This window comes from Cervus elaphus, chromosome 29 (assembly GCF_910594005.1).
Source record: "Cervus elaphus chromosome 29, mCerEla1.1, whole genome shotgun sequence".
Taxonomy (NCBI): Eukaryota; Metazoa; Chordata; class Mammalia; order Artiodactyla; family Cervidae; genus Cervus; species Cervus elaphus.
In genome coordinates this window covers 40,139,795-40,152,604 of record NC_057843.1, presented here as the reverse complement: position 1 = coordinate 40,152,604, position 12,810 = coordinate 40,139,795, and the positions used below count along the sequence as shown (strand labels likewise).

Here is a 12,810-nt window from a genome sequence, read left to right as displayed (position 1 = left end):
GTTCCCTAGAGCTGCTGTAACCAAGGACCACAAACACGGTGCCTTAAGACAACAGAAATATATTCTCTCACAGTTCTAGAGGTAGGAAGCCCAGAATCAAGCTGTTGGCAGGACTGGTCCCTGCTGAAAGATCTGAGTGAGAACCCATTGACTGTCCCTCTCCTAGCTTCTGGTGACTTTGGGCCATTCTTGGCACACACTGGCTTGCAGTTGCATCACTCCAATCTTTACATAGCCATAGTCTTTATATGGCCTTTTCCCCTGTGTTCGGGTCCTCTCTTCTTCCTACAAGGGCACGGATCACTGGATTTAGGGGCCACATGGATAATCCAGGAAGAGCCCATCTAGAGATCCTTAATCATTACATCTGCAAAGACCCTTTTCCCAAGGATCTCCTGTATAGTACAAAGAATTACAGTATTTTGTAATAACCTACAAGGGAAAAGAATCTGAAATAAATAAATTAAATAAATAAATATATATATATATATAAACAATCACTTTGCTGTATCTGAAATTAACACAATATTGCAAATCAATTATGTGTGCACGTGTGCTAAGTTGTTTCAGTTGTGTCCGACTCTTTGTGACCCCATGGACTGTAGCCCAGCAGGCTCCTCTGTCCATGGGATTCTCCAGGCAAGAATACTGGAGTGGATTGCCATGTCCCACCCGCAGGCATCTTCCCAACCCAGGGATCGAAGCTGCATCTCTTAAATGTCCTGAGTATACTTCAATAATTTTTTTTTCAATTTAAAAAAGCCCCACTTTCCCAAATAAGGTCACATTCACTGGTGTCCAGGACCACCAAACAGCCCACTCTGGCCATCGTGGCAGGAGATACAACCTCCAAGGACAACTGCTTCAGCTACATCTATTTTTAGGAACGCATCTAAGCAGGGCATTGGTGCTCTTCTGGTATCACCTGTCCCTCCTATGAAGCATGCCTTCTTTAGCCCAGAGGTCAACTTCTTCCAGGATCCACCAAAAGTTCCCTCTTTCTTTCTCAAGTCTTTAGAAGGTCAGAAGGATTCTTGTTAAGGAGACACTTCTCGGTCTGGCTTGGAGGAAAGCCACGCCTGTGTCCCAGGCCCTTTGATCTTCTCCAGTCTCTGACAATCTTAATAGAAACTTAACAGACATGCCTGGAGAGGCCAGACTCTAAAAATCTATAAGCCATTAACCGTAGCTATATTAAACGAATAAGAATCCATTCCCACTCATGCCTTCAAAGCATGCCAGGCTCTAGAAGGGGCTAGAAGCGCAACAGTCTACAGCCAGGCTCGTCATCCGCAGAGGGGCTGGTGGGGTCACTCTTTACAAACTGTCCGATCCTCAGAAGAAGACTCTCCAGCTTCACCTGAGGAGACTATTGAGCAGGAGTGGAGAAGGCTATTCCTTCACCCAGAGACAGAACGGAGGGCCGGGAAGGACTGAACACGGAATCGGCAATGGCCAAGCTCCTGAAATCAGTGGGCTTTGAAAACCCTGAGTTTTGCTCTCCTGAATGACTCCTGGTTGCATGATGCCTATTGATGTTCCTGAGTTTCCGCGGCTGGTAACTGATGAGGCTTTTATCGCACTCCATGACTGAAGGGCACAAAACTGTGAGAGCAGCTCATTTCATTTTTTTCGATTTATACAAAAGATGCTGTGGCCCGAGCCCTCTAGGCACCCATCTCAATACATAAATATGCCAATTAAGCTAAATGGAAATCCTGCAGGTTAAAAGTGCCTCATAAAAGAAGGAGGCTTTTTCCAGAGCCAGAAAGTTGATCCATAGAGGAAATACCAGATCAACAAAAGTGGGTTTGTGCCAAACCCTGAAGATTAAAAAAAATAAAAAGAGTTCTGCAATCCAAAAATGAAGAAAAATCGTTTCCCCCTCCTCTCAAAGCCAGTTGAGGGAAAATACCTTGAAGCTGTGAATTCAAGATTCTAAGCAACTGTTATTACTGAGTATTTATTTATTGCATTTTCCTGGAGAGGGCTGGTAGTGTCGGGGGCAGGTGAAGGAGAGGGGGCCAATGCTAGAACCAAACAGATACCAAGAATGCCTCAGGTATCCCTCCAAAATGTCATAGTGATGGGTGCGGGCAAACCAGAGTTAGACATGTTGATGGTTTTGTTACCCAAAGAGTGGCTCATTGAACCGATGCCCAGCAATACAAACAGCAGTGCCAACAGGGAGCTTGTGGGGTTTTTTTTTGGCCATGCTGTGCAGCATGTGGAATCCTAGTTCCCAGGCCAAGGATCAAACACATGCCCTCTACACTGTAAGGACATCTTAAATCAACCACTGGACCACCTGGAAAGTCCCTGGGAAGTCTGCTAAAAGTAGAGACTCTAGGGCCCCATCCAGATTAATTGGGGCAGAAAGGATTTTTTTTTTACCGAATGCACTTAGTAAAGATAAACAGGGTTAAAAATACTGTGTAATCCTTGCAAGTTTTCTCCCACCAGTAGTACCAAAAAGGCATATAATGCCACAGACTAAACAATGCCAAAATCATCAAACACATTTAATCAAACCGCAAGCATCTTCACTCACTCAGTTGCTCTCTCAGCCCCCAATAAATACTCAGTATTTATCAATCTTACACTTGACAAAACCCACTGCTATTGGACTGCTGCCTCCTCTGATTTCTTTTCCTGCCACACTTCATAAAGAGCCCTCAGTACTACTTGTATTTTCTTAAGACCTGGCTCTGTTTCTCTGTCATCTGTCTGTATCCCCTACTGCTTCACAGAAACAAGTCTTGAAAACCCCCTGCATCTCTTTGCCAAATACAAGACAGTGACTCTTGAATGTCCATTAGGAGGCAGGACTCTCAGAAAACGCCTTCTATTTTTGACTTCCATGACAGTGCCTTTTATTGCTCTCTTATCCCCATGGCTTCTCTCTCCCTCAGCTGCCCACCTTTCCTCTGTTTATCTACTCCAGGACACAGATTTTTCAGTTTTCCACCGCAGACTGATAAAAGCTACAAATTTTGAGCTGATGTGATATGGGGTGGGCACCATGTTGGACATTTAACTGACATTCTTACTTACACCCACAATGTAACATTAAGTACTCATTCCTTTCTTAAAGTTAAGAAACTCAAGAATCAAAGGAGTTCAATAACAAGGTCTCAGAGCTGGCTGATAGGGAGTCACCTGCATCTAAAATATGGCCATCAGGAATCCGTCATCCTCTGAAGGAATCCAGAATAATGCGTGTGGGAAGGGCTGACTGAGACTTTAGGAGACCAGGGGTCCTGTATGGAGTGCTGAGCAGAGAAGGCTGCAGGGCGCCTGTGCCACAGGTGGAGTCCACGAGGAGACACTGTTGGAGCTGCCAAGCTGATGAATAAGCCTGAAAAGAGGGATGGCTCCACCGATGCTGACACTGAGACAGAAAAGGAAGAGTCAGTACACCAATTGGGAAGAAACTCGGGTCCAGAGACAAAGTCCTAACTGTATTATCTATAAGCCCTGTGGTCCAAATTGCCAATTTTCAAGGAGGTGTTATCACTTTCGTTCAATCCAGTGGGCAACACTATGGGCCTTTTCCACACCCCATGCTGTCTACAGACAAAATAGGTAGAATCATGTTGACTTAAGGGCCCAGGCTTTGATTATTAGAGAGACATGGATATCAAGCTGGCCTCTATCCATGCTTGCTATGTGGCTTTGTGCAAGTACCATCTCCCTCTGAGCCTCAGTTTTTTCATCTGTAAATGGGGATAATAATGATGCCTACTCACTCAACTGACACCCTGTCCAAAGAGAACATGCAAGCAAAGCTCTCAGTACAATAGAAAGCCTCCCTAAAATGATTGAGAGGTTGGAGGTGGGGAGGGAGGGGAGGCTGGTAAGGGGTAGGGGAGGAAGAGAATACATCTTCAACTGGGAAACTGAACCATTTAACCACACTTTTCTCAAGGGATTTTCCTGGAGAAGCATTTGTTGGGAAAACGTGTGAGGTAACAGATTCTATCTTTACAGCACAGAAAGGCAAGATGATGAAAATGAATGGAGACTGTGGGGAAGCAGATTTCAGCTCATTATAAGTAATAGCTTTCTAACAATAAACATTGTCAAACAATTCTTGACAATGAAGGACTGAGTTTCCCAACACTGGGATTCAACAAGCCAAGATGGGTAGCTGTAAAAAGGCCTTCAGGGGAATGAGTGACTGAACGGAAGTTGTTTCACTCCTGCCCACCTTCCTAGCCTTTCTGTCTGAGAGGCCCTCAAGGTTCAGGCATCTTCCTCCTCCTTCTCTTTACTTTCATTCACTCCTACCTACCACTCCGCCACTTCTCTCTCAGGTCTTGCTTCTGAACTCCAGACAGGTGTCTCCTGTTACTTGCATGCACTTGGACGGCACCAATTCCCCAAGTCCCAAGCGGAACTGGAACTTCTCGATCAGTGTGCAAGGACTCAAAGGCATTTCACAGGCTTGTCACTTTCAAAGGACTTCCCTGCTGGGCTGCGAGGGAAAAGCGAGAGGAAGACTGTCAGTAGAGGGAGATGTCAGCTAAGAAAAGACTCTCAGAGGCTCTGTCAGGATGATTTTCAAGCCATTTTTTTTTCCCTTAACTCAAAAAAAGCTTCTAAAATTGGCTAGTTTTTTGAACTCTGAAAAAAAATGAATGTTGTTTTATAACTTCTGACATGGTATTTTCTATAGTTGGGAGGGTTCTTTCTGTGAGTTTGCCTTATGTGAGTGAAGCAATAGTTGCATCTGGTTCTTAATGCAAACAAGCCTCACCATAGCACATGCTTATTTAGGACTACCTTCCCCCTGCCACCCACGGCATGGAGATGCTACCCCATGAAGTCCAAGCCAGTGTGCCTAGTCCAGGCAAGACACACGCCACAGGCCAGAGCTCCAGGTCTGGCAAGATGCTCACTTTGGTTATGAGTGTCTCTGCCTCTCACTGTCACAAGCAGCCCCTCAGAGAGCAACCCAGTCCAGCATGTGTGTGTGTGTGTGGTCAGCCCGGCTCTTGGCTCTGTATTCCCCCATCCTTGTATTTCTCAGTTATTCTACACAACTATAGTTTCTACTACTATATCATATACAATTTATCCTTGGAAACCCACTTAAATTCTTTTGTAAAAAGCCATGGTGGGTGGAGAGATGAGTGGATGAAGGAGTAGACAGATGTACAGGCAGGAAGACAGACACTTTTTAACAGCCACCTGGGCAAAGGGCTATTGATAAATCCTTACTGTCTCCAGGGGTTCATTTACAGTTGCCCTCCCTTCTGTTCTCCCTCTAATTCACCTTCCCTTTGCTCTCATTTTCCTCTCATGCTTTCTGTGTCCCATCCCCACCACTCTCCTCACGTCTGAGCCAGGATAGGGTTTGGGGTAACTGAAGACTCAGCACTATTTGAACTTCCCAGGAGAAAAGCCCCCTCAAGTGTGTTCCAGAAATGCCAGGCCAGTGTTAACCTTCTTGGCAACGTTCCCCTTCTTGTTCCGTTCTCCCATCCATCCTGGTCTTCATTTTGGAGTGCTCACCCTCTGCCTTGTGTCTGGCCCATTTTCACCTGAGGCTTTTGGGGACAACTGTAGTCAGATGGATGAGTTATGGAGGGAGGGGAATCTTGAGAATAGAACTGTTGGAGAAGGAAGAATTCTGAATGCTGGCTCCTGGTGAGAAGGATGCCCTGCTGGGGACCCCCCAGTCCTTGAATAAAGTCATGATGCCTCAGACACAGGTGTGTACTCAGACTCATTACACCTTAGGGATGCCCTCAACCCTCACATCTTCCCATACATTGACCGCTCATCCCCGGGGTGGGGGCAGAATCAGTCTTTTCAACAGCTCAGCTCCCATCAGGACAGTGGCTTCACACAAGGGGAGTTCATGGGATACAAAGCCCACTGAATGCGTTCAGCAGTGGAGCCTCATCATGCTCTAAGAAAGAGACTTTTCATTTGGTAAACATGTATTGAGCACCTACTGTATGCAAGGGAACCCCATAGGCCAATGGAAAGAGGGTAGGGTGTAGAAACACAAAAATGTGTTCAACTCAGTTCTCCAGGACTCTGGGGAAAAGGACCATAAAGAAAATATTTTTTCATGATTGGCCCATCAAAGTGACCAGATGTGACAAATCACGATTTTGCTCAGCATTCATCAAGCTGAATTCTCTCACAATTTATATTGATAGAGTGTGCAGTTCAGCCTCTGAGACATCGACAATTATGAGCACCAACCCTCCTGGACATGCAGTTATCATCAGTTAAGTCCATTTCTGAGTCATCGACAGCTAGGAAAATGCTGGTTCCCAAACCACTGCAAGAGAGAACAGATTGGTAAAGACTTTACAGGGAACAAGGACAGAAGCAGAAAACTGAGAGTATCAGTGGAGATGAGATGCAGGCAAATGCTTCCAAGAGTGGGCCTGTAAGAGAAGCTAGACAGGGAAGTCTAAAATACACTACTATTTTCTTTTGGGTTCATCTGTAGTTGTGTTATTTTAATACAAAGTTATGTACTATGTGGGCTTCCCCAGGTGGTGTCAGTGGTAAAGAATCCATCTGCAAATGCAAGAGACATGGGTTTGATCCCTGAGTCCAGAAGATCCCCTGGAGAAGGGAATAGCTACCCATTCCAGTATTCTTGCTTGGAAAATTCAAAGGACAGAGGAGCCTGGTGGGCTACATACCATAGGGTCGCAGGGTCAGACATGACCGAGTGACTCAGCACACATGTATTATGTATGTGACGAATAAAAGAACAAGCAATCTACTTTGGCCAACAGTTGTCTTAACAGCCCTCCACTCTGACACTTTGTTACAGGAGCTAAGTTTGGCTTGACCCTCCTCCCATGATGTCTATCTTGAGTTGACAATGTTTTCTTCTCAGCCTCTCTGGGTTTTGGTGCTGGAAATGCTCATTCTTTTGTGCTTAGCTCTGTGGTCTGTTTTTGAGATTCCTTTTTGTAAGAATCTGGCTATTTCCTCCCCGTTTCTGAGCTCAGGAGGAAAATACTTCAGATTTTTTCTCCCCTTGGAGCCACCATCACTCCCTAACATACATGATAATAATGTACATAAAAGTGTTTTATCCCCAGTAAAGCGATGGACAACGTCAATTGTGATTCGAAGTAGCTGCTCTACATGTCTCAGGTTGATTTCCAATCAGATTTCTGTTACCAGATTAAATCTGAGATAAAACTGCCCTCCTTGCTTCTGTGGTGACAGAGCCATTCAGGCACAATGCGATTGTGACAGCTGGGAATCATCTGAAAATGAGCTTTGCTTGGCATGTCAGATGGTAATGTAAAAAACACTGGGTCCTGGTTTTTTTTTTTTAATATTAGGATTGATTCACATTCAAGAGGCACACACCCCCTGCCTGGAGAGGGGCTCAGATATGCAGCTGGTGGTGGGACATCAATCCGGGAGCATGGGGACCTGGTCACACAATAAATCCTAATGGAGGTATTGCAGGGATGGCCGGCCAAGAGGGAGGCGTTTGCGATACCAGGCCAGTCTTGACGGGGAACAGCTGGTGATCGTCGTAGCTGACTGACTTCAGAGGGAGCCGGCCAAGGACCCCATTGGGTGTGCTGGCAGGAGGGCGAAGCCTTCACAGAAGTGCTGGAAGGGATCAGTGATGGCAAGGTTCCATGACAGTCCTGGGAACTTGGATGAGATTCTTAGGCACAAATGTCACATTTCCTATCTTTGTTCTCTTAGGCACCTTCCACCTCCTCATGGGTCCACCCCATTCAACGGATGCTCTCAGACACAGATCTCAATTTAGACTCCATTTATTATGCCTACTACTTCATACAAAGCTGCTTTCCTAAAAAATGTTTATCACAAATTTTGTGGCTGTTTTGTAGTTGTGAAGCTGTGAAAATCCACTTGTCTCCCTGTGGTCACACTCCTGGCTTTGTAGATGGAGGATCCTATTTTGGCTAAGGTACCACTTGTGCCAAAAGGTGAGGGAGGGAAGAATGGGTGCTCTTGGCTCCCCGTCTACAGGATCAAATGCAAAGTCACCACAGCACACACTTGGGGAGGAGCCACTGAACACTTGCAGAGAGCAATTAACCTCTTCGTTGTCTAATTTCTTCCCTATTCTCATAGATAAGCTCACGTATTCAACCAACTTTTGCAGAACAGCATGACTTAAAATGGCACCTCTCTTCTCCATAGACAGAATTCACACTTGAGCAAGGCCCTACCCCTCACTTCAACAGCCAGGACGTGGGGTTAAGCGCAGTTGCACAGGATTCCATGCTGAATGTTTGTGGTTTAATGCTCTGGAGTCACTGTCCTGAGATCTTTAATATTTCTATCTTTGTGTTTTGTTAGTGCAGTGTGCTGGGACTTCAGTGCACGCACTTGAGACTGTCAACTTCAGTTCATGGGGACAGGATTCCACCTTCCCTCTGCCTCTCTAGGATCCAACCACAAAGCCCCAGGTTCTGCCAGGCCTCCCCTTCCTTGCCCCTGCCCCCAGGACTATAGTAGCAACAGGTGGGGGTGGCCTGAGTTCTGTTACACTCTGTAGCCATGAGGGTTCCTGGCAAGCCACAGGCAGAACTGGAATCAGGCATATGTCCAGCTGTTTCTTGGGTGGGGAAGAGCAAGGCTACTTCCTGCCCAGGGACTGAGGTCAGCGGCAAATCCAAGGGGTCCTCTCCCCCATTCTCTATATCGGCACTGGGAAGCTGCAGTCTTGGGGGTCATCTGTCCACCACGGTTTGGAACAAGAGACTCACGAAAGGGGAGACTGACTCATCTACCCAGCCTGGGTCTCTGCATCTTCTTTTTGCACTGGGTGGTGCAAATTATGTAGCCTGCTCTGACTGTGGCTCTCTGATGTGTTTCTTTAAATGTAGTGGAAATGTCAAGTCATAATAAAATGTGACATTAATATTACTTCCAAGGGTGCTGAGTGCAAGACACTAACAATTTAATAAGTTTGGGCTTCTGCACTGACCTGTGTTAATGTGTGATTTCATGCTATTTTGCATGGCAAGGGAAGTTCCCCAGAATTTATTTGATTGCTAGATCAATGTGAAAATGCATTATCTGTCTGCCTTGAGCATGGCCAACTGTTGACCTCTCCAATTAAGTAGACTTGAGAATGAAAATTCAGTTACAATGAACAAACGTTTCTTGAACACTTTCTATGAGCCAGGCCCTATGCCAGGCCCTGTGGGGAATATGCAAATTTGTGAGATCTGTTCCTATCTTTGGAGTGCTTGCAAGCAAATGGGAAGAGGGAAAGATACGTATGTGGATGACTACGGTGCAATACACCATCTTACCTTGTAAGTGCAGAGGGAATGGGATTAATAGAACAGCTGGGCTATTTCTAGGCAGCCCCTCATAAGCAGATGACAGTGGTTCCTTGCTGCATGTCCATTATCCTTCTTGGGAAACAGAACTCTATTTTCTTTTTTTTTTTTTCAGAGTCTATCCCTTGGGAAAGATGAGTCTATCTCCAGCTCAGTGATAAATCCTGACCAGCTCAGCCCCTCTGCAGTGATCGCATGTCTCCTGGCAGTGACTGAGTTAGAGGTGAGCATGTGACTCAGGTCTGGCCATTGAAACAGGAAGACAAGTCTGTAGGCTGCTTCTGGAAAGGCTTTCTTGCAGAGCAGAGAGCGTTGTGGTTCTGCACGGACTCTAGAGTGGACTGAACTCTGGAGTGGACTGCCTGGTTGATGATCCTGAAACTAGCACTCACTAGCTGTGTCATTTGGAAAGTGACTTAATCTTTCTGCCTCCATTTCCTCATCCGTTCAACAGGGTTAATAATAATACAGCAATAGGAGTGCTGTAAGGATCAAAATTAATGTTTGTAAAGTTCCTGGAACATAAGTGCTACATAAATGTTAACTACCATTATCACCAAGAGGACACACCAGAGAAGACAGCCTCTTCTTAAGACTCCGGACACTGGTGTGTGTAGATGTGGTTCCTATTACTTCCGTGGTCACCTTGTGCCTCTAAGGGGAGTCTGACCTATGAGGGGGGATGGCGGAGCCAAAGGAGGGAAGAACCTCAGTCCTTGAGGAAATCTCCGAGCTACTCAGTCACCAATCCTGGAGACCACGCTACCTCAGGACTTCTTGTTCTGTGATATGATAAAGTTACTGGTTATCTTCAGTCAAGGTCTTGTGTTACTGGCTGTCAAATGCACAATCTAACCTCTACACCAACTGCTGGTATACATCCTGGAGCTCCTTAGCCTGTGCAACATCCAAGTCCCACAGTGGTCTGGCTAAATGTGGGCTACCTCACAGCAGCTCCTGACATCAGCCCCTGACCAACCTGCTATGACTCCTGAGGGTTCTGGCCTTATCTTTTTTTTCCTTTATGTTCCAAATGTGATGTGTTTATGATGCAAACCCAAAGATTCAACTACTGCACAGGGACCAATATGTTACCAGGTCATGAAAAAGTGGTGTGGAAAAAAAAAAAAAAAAAAGTGGTGTGGGACATGCAGGAGGTGATGGACAACCGGAGGGTCGGGTCATCTCCTTTGTAACGTGACACTGCACTGTCACTGGAACACATTGAAAATAACACTGCAGAACTGAACTGAAACGAGACACGAACATACAACTTCCAGGCATGCCTTCAAGCACCTCCCTGAGGATGGGCTTGGTGTCTAGGCTTCAGAGTGGGGAAGATTACAAATCTTTGGAAGAATAAAAAGCTCACCCTTTTGAAATTTCACAGAAGAATTAAAAGACCAGAACATATTAGGTTCATTTCTCTTCACCTTCAGGGACAAAGATGATGCTTTATTCAAAACTCCATTAAGCTTCAAGTTCAAATCTCAGCCCGATCTTGTGCCCTCTTGCACTGAAGTTCTTTCCACCGATGAGAGCTGACAGGGTCAGTTTCACTCCTGGTTGAAGGGTCTGAGTACAGCCCAGTCCAATCAGGCTGGCATTATCTATTTTAGCAGAGAGAGAAGTTCTACAATCCAACTTGTACTTAGCAGCAATGCCAATACAGGTATACCTGCCAACTATCTACACAAGGTTTACTGATGTTCTGATCTTCTCATTCACCTTCTGGTAGATCAACCCTCCAAATTCAGTGCCATAGTTCATGTAAGGGTGCAGCTAGAAGTCTGAAGCCTTGCAACTCAGAGTGAAATTACTCTGTGACAGTTTGGATTTGGCTGTGTCAAAACTCATGTGATAGCCAGCAAGCCAACCTTCAAAGGTCAACACAGTCCAGCAATAGATAACTGGTCCAGAAATATCTATATCAACATTATTGCCAAGATGGAAACAAGCCCATTTATAGGAGGCCTTTAATTTCCTACTCTTCTTTCCTATGTTCGATACAAACAACCCTTTTGTCAACTTGTTCTCCAAAGAGATTTTTGTCCCAAGAGTACTGTCTGTGTTTCACTCTTGGGTAAAGGTCAATGCATAATTACAGATCTTGTATTTGGTCTTCTAGGTTGCCTGATGCTTTCCCTGAATCAGTGTAAAGTAAGCAAGGCCAGAAGTAGGAAATTCCACTCCACTACATGACCTGGTTCTCAGATCAGTCTTGGTCATGTCAAATCCATATCCTCTGTTGAAGGCATTGTTGGTAGTCTTTCCTGGGTCATAGTAAGTTGGTGTGTTATACATATCTCCTAGTTGAGGGCCTGTCCGCTCCAGCAGGGCACTGCTGAAGGTCTTCTTCAGACCACTGATCTGACCTTGTCTTAATTATAATATGATGGCTTCATGAAGGATTATGGCTTCCAAGGTTTCCCTAAATTCATTTTCTCTTGATATTCAGAGGGGACATGCTTTGAGGTCACTTTCAAACTTGCAAATACTATGGTAATGTAATTTCCCCATAAAATACAGTAAATTAGCACTTAATAAGTAATTCCCTTTGATTCTTAACAATTCCATAGATACAGGACTGAGATAAGAAAAAGTTATTAAATTCCTCCATTAAAATAAGCTCTACCCTACATCATTTGTTTAGTGACACTAAGAACTTACATTTCTAAAAATAAGGTGAAAGTGTTGCAAGTGCTAGTTGCTCAGTAGTGTCCAACCCTTTGCAACCCGGTGGACTATAGCCCACCAGGCTTCTCTGTCCATGAGATTTCCCAGGCAAGAATACTGGAGTGAGCTTCTATTTCCTTCTCCAGGGGATCTTCCCAACTCATAGATCAAAGCTGGGTCTCATGCATCGCAAGCAGATTCTTTACCATCTGAGCCACCAGGGAAGTCCCAAAATAAGGTGAAGACAATGACAATTTTTAAGCATTACCTCAGGACAGTTACTGATTACATGGAGGTACATCCTCTGAGTTACTGACAAAAAGACACTCCCCTCATATCCACCTTGTAGCAGATATCATTATCAAATTTGTGCTCCAGCAAAATTATAAATCCATAATACTACATATCTTTAAGACTGTTCAAAGATTGGGAAATAATATCAATGTTTAGAGTCATTAAAAGTGACTGGATTTCATCCCCTGTGCTCACTTCTACAGACTCATCATGGCTTCCAAGGGTGTAAGGCTAAGAAGAACTGTGAGGTCATATCAGGATTCAGTGGGAAAGAGTCCGGGGATTGATTACAAATGTCTGCCTTGGGTTCGGGTGGAGGCAGCAGCATCAGCCATATTGTTTCTATAATCCAGGTTACAGTTTCTTGAAAAGCAACTAGAACATTATCAGGTTTCATAAATTGTACCAGTGTTTTCTTAGGTCAGTCTCCCAAGGGAATAAAAATAAAAACAAAAATAAACAAATGGACAAACTGACAAGTTTTGCACAGCAAAAGAGACCATGAACAAAACGAAAA

General features: G+C 44.9%; 1 protein-coding gene and 1 pseudogene across 1 annotated transcript in view; both read right to left on the bottom strand.

The window, feature by feature from the left end:
- Nucleotides 1-725: 725 nt before the first annotated feature.
- LOC122685961 (histone-arginine methyltransferase CARM1-like) overlaps nucleotides 726-12,810 on the bottom strand; it is a 266,015-nt gene continuing 253,930 nt past the window's right edge. The window contains exons 11-13 of the mRNA XM_043891011.1: nucleotides 5,449-6,298; nucleotides 4,295-4,477; nucleotides 726-3,391 (exon numbers count right to left, since the gene is read on the bottom strand). The gene's annotated coding sequence lies outside the window, so the exon portion shown is untranslated. The remainder of the gene's footprint in view (nucleotides 3,392-4,294; nucleotides 4,478-5,448; nucleotides 6,299-12,810) is intronic.
- On the bottom strand, nucleotides 10,525-12,114 carry LOC122685960 (annotated as a pseudogene).